At 41.0% G+C, this 6,000-nt stretch overlaps 2 protein-coding genes across 3 annotated transcripts in view; one reads left to right on the top strand and one right to left on the bottom strand.

Annotated features, from left to right (window-relative positions):
- Nucleotides 1-6,000, bottom strand: part of prep (prolyl endopeptidase) — a 189,575-nt gene that overhangs the window by 54,079 nt on the left and 129,496 nt on the right. The gene's annotated exons all lie outside the window — the stretch shown is intronic.
- LOC308103488 (glutamate receptor ionotropic, kainate 2-like) overlaps nucleotides 1-6,000 on the top strand; it is an 87,272-nt gene that overhangs the window by 40,745 nt on the left and 40,527 nt on the right. The gene's annotated exons all lie outside the window — the stretch shown is intronic.

The raw sequence follows: 6,000 nt of genomic DNA on the forward strand, positions 1-6,000 counted from the left end.
ATATGCCGCGGCTAAGGAATTGGCTATGAGTGTTCTAAGTTGCTTCACAGATGGACTTGCAATGACTGCAGCCAGAGAGAGGGGCTCTTGGGATGGGAGAGGGGCAGTTGGTGCAGCAGGTGGAGGGTTTTTTGGGGTTGTAACTCCTGCGTCTAAATGTTCAGTAATGAGTCAATGTGAAAGGTAATGGCCGTTTATCTGCCCTGCCACCTCTTGCAACTCTCCTCTGGGAAGGAGGCCAGAATATGACAATCTGTCTGTGTGCATGCTGAGAGAGAGAGAGCAAATTGGATGGAAATAATGGCCTTGGAGTTTTTTTTTTAGGATGCCATCCAAAAAAGCGTGCAACGAGGTGATTTGAAAGTGAAAAAAAGGTAGTAGAGGCGGGCATGGACTTTCAAGGTCTCTCTGTGGCTCCATTGCCACAAACAACAATTTACAGTCTGAACACCTTTGTTTTCTTTTACCAATTTAAGTCTTTTTTTCTCGCTGCGTGTAAAATGTTTGTGAATATCAATAGCCTGAGATATATATGTAATGAGAGAAGTGTTGGAACCATATAAGCCCTATAAATAGCCCACCTACAAGCTCACAATGTGTCGCCTCGTGACACGTTGTCAGCTTGTACAGTAGATCGGCTATTTTCACTGTTTCAACATCAATGACTGAGAGATAGGCCTTTGAATTAGACACGTGTTTCACAACGGCTGTCTATTATTCATATCCGTACGTCAATCAATGACTTAATCCACTCTTAGAAAAGGAGAAAATAACAAAAATATTCTTGAATCTACTATGCATTAGCCAGTATTCACCCCGTTCCCAACCAAGCTTTTTATACATTATCACAGTTTGCTGTGATGTCTTGCCAGAGATTCATTGGTGTAATTAAAAATAATAATAAATGTAGTTTCCCCTCAACCATCAGCATGCTGATTCTATTGCATTATGCATAAAAACAAGCAGTATAGTTATGAATGCAAAAGATTAATGAAATGCACAAAGAGGTTAAACGTCAGCTGATGATATTTCTTCTCTCCGCCGGAAATTAATGGATATGAGTGGAGGATGTTGAATTGATTAATTAGCGCGGCATGAATCATTTTGTCAGATGCTAGAGTACATATTGACAGATCTCACTGGACTAGAACCGCCTTTAAATAATAAATAATATGTCCAACGGGCTCATGCAAGCTTGATAAACTACTTCATTAGCGCGCTCTATTTATAAGTCCAAGCAGTGATCTTTTTCCGGGAATGTTCCTCCCTAAGAGGATTCAATATAACGACGGAAGTAAAAATGCATAGGAGGATGAAAATTCATAAAATATGAATCAGATGTTTTGGCATGAGTGGAAAATTCCTCTGGTATTTAAAAAACATTGCAGGTTTTTTTTGTTAGAAAAACAATTCACACCTGCTCCGTTTGCCAGTATAACGTGTGAGCCTCTAGATATATTTGTGTCACATTCACACCACAAGGCCATCTCGCAGCGAATCATTATATTATGAGCTGGCCGAGGGGGGTCTGCGGCATCCGGGAGCGCGTGACCTTCCGAACAACGCTTCCCACACCTTGTTCTCATTCTGTTTTTGACGCTGCTGAAGCCTCGCTGAGGCTCCCGGGCTTGTTTTGCACTCACTCGCTCCTCGGTGACCAGGCAACAGTTTATGTAGCCGTCGTTGGTTACCGGGACAACGGCATCTCTGTCACACAGCAAGGTGACACGGAGGATTGATTGACTGAGGTGGGAGGGAGGGGGAGGGGGGAGGGGGTGATGGATGATAATAAAGGAGGGATAGAAGAGGTGGAAAGAGGAGGATGAGCAGCGGGAGAGAAGCAGTGAGGAGGCGGAGTGAAACGGAGGAGGAGAAGAGTGGGGGTATAGAGGGGAGGTGGAGGAGGTGTAGGACGTGAAAACAAGGGAGGTGGGGAGGGGTCAGATGATGAAGACAAAAAGGAAGGAGTTGAAGGAGGAGGAGGGAAGATGGACTCCTGCATGTTGGTTAAGGAGGAAAGAAGCACGCAATGTTAGTCCATTTGGGGTCCAGGTGGTCACAATAAATCACTTAATTTTGAATGATCTTATCCATTTTAATAACACAATTATTTTGTTGTGGGGGTCCCTGGCACAAAATCTATCCAGATGGGATCTGCGGCCGAAGATTGTCTGTGAGGAAACATTTATTTAAACAATTGAAAATAGTTTTGAAATAATAACGGGACAAAAGGCATATTTACTTGTTGCGACCCATAAAACCTGGTCCAAAACACAGATTCAAAGCACAGTGGCTCTGGGTGAGACCCAGTGCTGTGTGAGGGAGAAGCCTTATAATGAGACTTATAATGAGACATATAATGAGACGTACAGTACGCAGTCAGCCTGGCCAAGTAACCCACTCCATCCCAGCGTCTTAATGCTGTTTGTCAGAGTTCTCTCTTACAAGGAGCAACACATAACAAGAGCAGGGATAATTAGTGTGTGTGTGTGTGTGTGTGTGTGTGTGTGTGCGAGCGCGCGCGCACGTGTCGTGCATGCATGTGTGCATTTGTCTGTGTACAGTCACCACATTACGTTCCTATCTCCAGAGTAATTATTATCAGTCCAAACTGTTGCCTTCATCCTCAATTTGCCAAGCGGCTGAATTGTAGTGTCAAATACAGTACATATAATTGTGGGGGTCCTTGACATGAAAACGTTTGAGAACCACTGATATGTTATAGCAACATAAGTGTTTCAGAAAACTGTTAGGATTTAGAAGACATTTGTAGAATCGGCCTCAGGTCTTAACGGGTTAACACAGTCTGAATGAACATCTGAATGTTATTTTTTCCCCAATGCAGCATGTACTTTAATTGTTGCCTGCAGCTAATTAGATATTTGGTTGTAATCCTTTGTGATGTGAGTGCTGTTAATTCCCCATCCACTCAAGACTTAGTCTTAATTGAAAATTATGTTTTCCCAGTAGTTTCCCTTGTTAAGGCTTGAGGCCAATAACTCTTTCCTCGTATAGCATTCCACTGAGCTGTATAACCTCTGCACATTCTTGTCTATCCCTTCTCCTTTACTTTTCCCCATTTTTTCCCCACAATGTAGCGATTGCCAATTCCCCTGTGTACTGTGGTCCTTGTCACCGCCCCCCTCCCCCCTTTGTTGACCCGAGGAGTGGAAAACCACATGCCTCCAAGCCGCAGGGGTCGCTAGTGCAGTGACAAGGACATGATCCCTTCACACCCACTGGGCTGGCACTGCCAACTGCGTTCTGGTGGAGTGGAACGCCCGGCCAAGCCGGAGGCACAGCCAGTCTGCACATTGAAGCTATAGCAGCGATTCTGAACCTGTGAGGATATTGCAGGTGGGCCCCCAAGTAATTGGCAAAACACTAAGGTTTTATTGATAATAATAACATTAATATAAAAAAAGATTATGTATTAAAATGTAATTCTATTTTGTCCTTTAAAAACGTGAAACAAAATGTCATTGTGATACCGATAAATAGGGAAGTATACTATGTTAGTTCCATTGATTCAAGCTGGACAATCGATTGATCATTAGAATAAACATGCTCTTCAGCTGCCGCTTATTTCAAGTGGGCGATCCAGAAAAGGTTGGGATCTACTAGCTATGACAAAGACAGTGGAACATTTTACTGTAGTGCCATGTTTCTGTAGTTGGTATCCATCAGAGTGAAGATAACATCAATGGGCAAGGTAACGGTGAATAATATTATTTACTATGGAGATTAAATGAGGTGCTAAAATAGCGTGATGTAAATAACAGGCTCACAGTGACTCTAACAGCTGTTTATACTGCTAGCAGTGCAAACCAACATTTAAAGTATGAAGACTGTCTCCAATCACTGCAGATGTGCCATTTTATAGTGTTACCTACAGTGTTAATTTTGACAGCAAATTTTGATTTAGTCTTTTGAATAACACACCATTTAGTTTTAGTCCTATTTTAGTCATCTGAAAATTGTTTAGTCTCAGTCTTTTGAATAACACACCATTTAGTTTTAGTCCTATTTTATTCTTCTGAAAATTGTTTAGTCTTAGTCTTTTGAATAACACACCATTTAGTTTTAGTCCTATTTTAGTAGGCATGTAACGATTTATCGTAAATCGATTTAAACTGGTGACGATTTAAATCGATTTCATAAAAACATACATCACGATGCAACCAGCAGAGGGCGCCTTCACCAAGCCCCCAGAACCCAGTGGTTTCATTGAAGCCAAATGGACATGCTGGCCATTCATGGTACTGCAGGCCTGGGGCCTCAACATGAACGAGCGAAAACGGTTTCGACCAATGTGCTCGACTCACGAGCGTGCGCACGTGCTTGCGCACGGGGCTGCGCGCTTCTGTGACGCAAAACGCGTCACTTCTGTGACGAACTGGGCCCTAAATAGGCCGCGCCCACCAAATTTCCAACCCGGAAGAAGGGGTGATTTAGGCCCATGCGCTGGGTGAGCAACTCAATGCAAGTGGATGGGAGGAGATTTCGGGTGCCCTCTCTATTATTTTTAACTCTATGGTCTTCACTCACTCAACGGCAGGCTATGAACGGCAGAGTGGGGTTCACGTCCTCTCAGGCTATGAAATCTAAACAACTAGGCGATAGTGCTGCATAAAGAGGGAAATGTGCATCGCATGTAAACATGTTTATTTGATTGATGAATAGCCCAAACTATACTGTTTACCCCCTCCCCCGTCTGACGACGTTGTTAGCTGTTGTTAGCCTGTCTGATTTAACCCTTTAAAGGTCACCCCAAGAAAAAAGCATTGGAAAAATTATTTCTTTGCATTTTTTATTTATTTGGGGCAATAGTAACAACTATCAATTATAATTTCTTTAACAGACCCAACAGTTTTCCAAATATAGGCCTCTACCAAACGGTTGAGATGTCACTTTATGGTAATGGTAAAAGTTTCATGCATATACATTGATTTATATGCATTCACTGAGAAATATCTCTCCCATTATGTTCCCCAGTCTCTTCTGCTTGTGAGAGTTGATCAGCATCATCTGTTTGGTCATCTTCTTCATCACACAGATCATCAAAATAGTCCATTTTTTATTTCAGCACCACTACCTTTACCATTAAATGACAATTCAACCATTTGGTTGAGCATGTTTTTTTAGATAGGAATAAAATCATACTAATACATAAATATAATGAAATAACATTATATGTATTATATTAACAACACTGAATTAGCAAAAGCCCTATTTATCCATAGCAAATAGTACATTTTAATTACTTTAGTTTAGCTTCACTACTTACCATAAAGTGACAAACAACCCGTTTGGTAGAGCATGTTTTCAGAAAATTATTAGACCATTATTAGATTTTTTTTATTGTATCAAGCTACATAATCAGGTTCAGTAACACCTCTGAGATGATAATATGACAAAAAAAAAATCTTACCTCTGAAATTTCAACCAAAAAAATCCCACCTTTCAGGAGTGGATTAATTGATTTTCACTTCCTAAAAAGTGGCTACCTGAGAATCCATGTGACTGGGAAACAGTGACATCTGGTGGACCTTTTTTTGCCATAACATACCTCAACCAAATGGTAGAAAGGGCTCAATCAGGTTGAGTTAAGTTCAGCAATGTTGTCAATGAGAAATAGTGACTTAAAATGTGCTCTACCAATTGGTTGAGCAGACTGTTAAAGGGTTAAACTCTGTAGGAAACACAACTGATAGGCTTCTAATGAAAACGGCTAATTCTGGAGCGCCACGGTGCGGCTGCAGAGTACAATGAATAATAATCTAATTTAATAAATGTATCAGACTGCTGACAACGTGAAACTCCTTTCAACACTGTCTTTCAGATATATAGCGAATTACATTGATATTAATCAATAAATTCTTATCTAATCTCATTTGGAGCAGTTTAAAACAGTTTCCCTTATTACATAAATGTGTCGTTTTATACAGAATGCTGAGAATATAGCATAGATAAAAAATTACTTGTAAATCCCAAGCTTGG

This window comes from Gymnoscopelus braueri (genome assembly GCF_963280865.1).
Source record: "Gymnoscopelus braueri genome assembly, chromosome: 16".
Lineage (NCBI taxonomy): Eukaryota > Metazoa > Chordata > Actinopteri > Myctophiformes > Myctophidae > Gymnoscopelus > Gymnoscopelus braueri.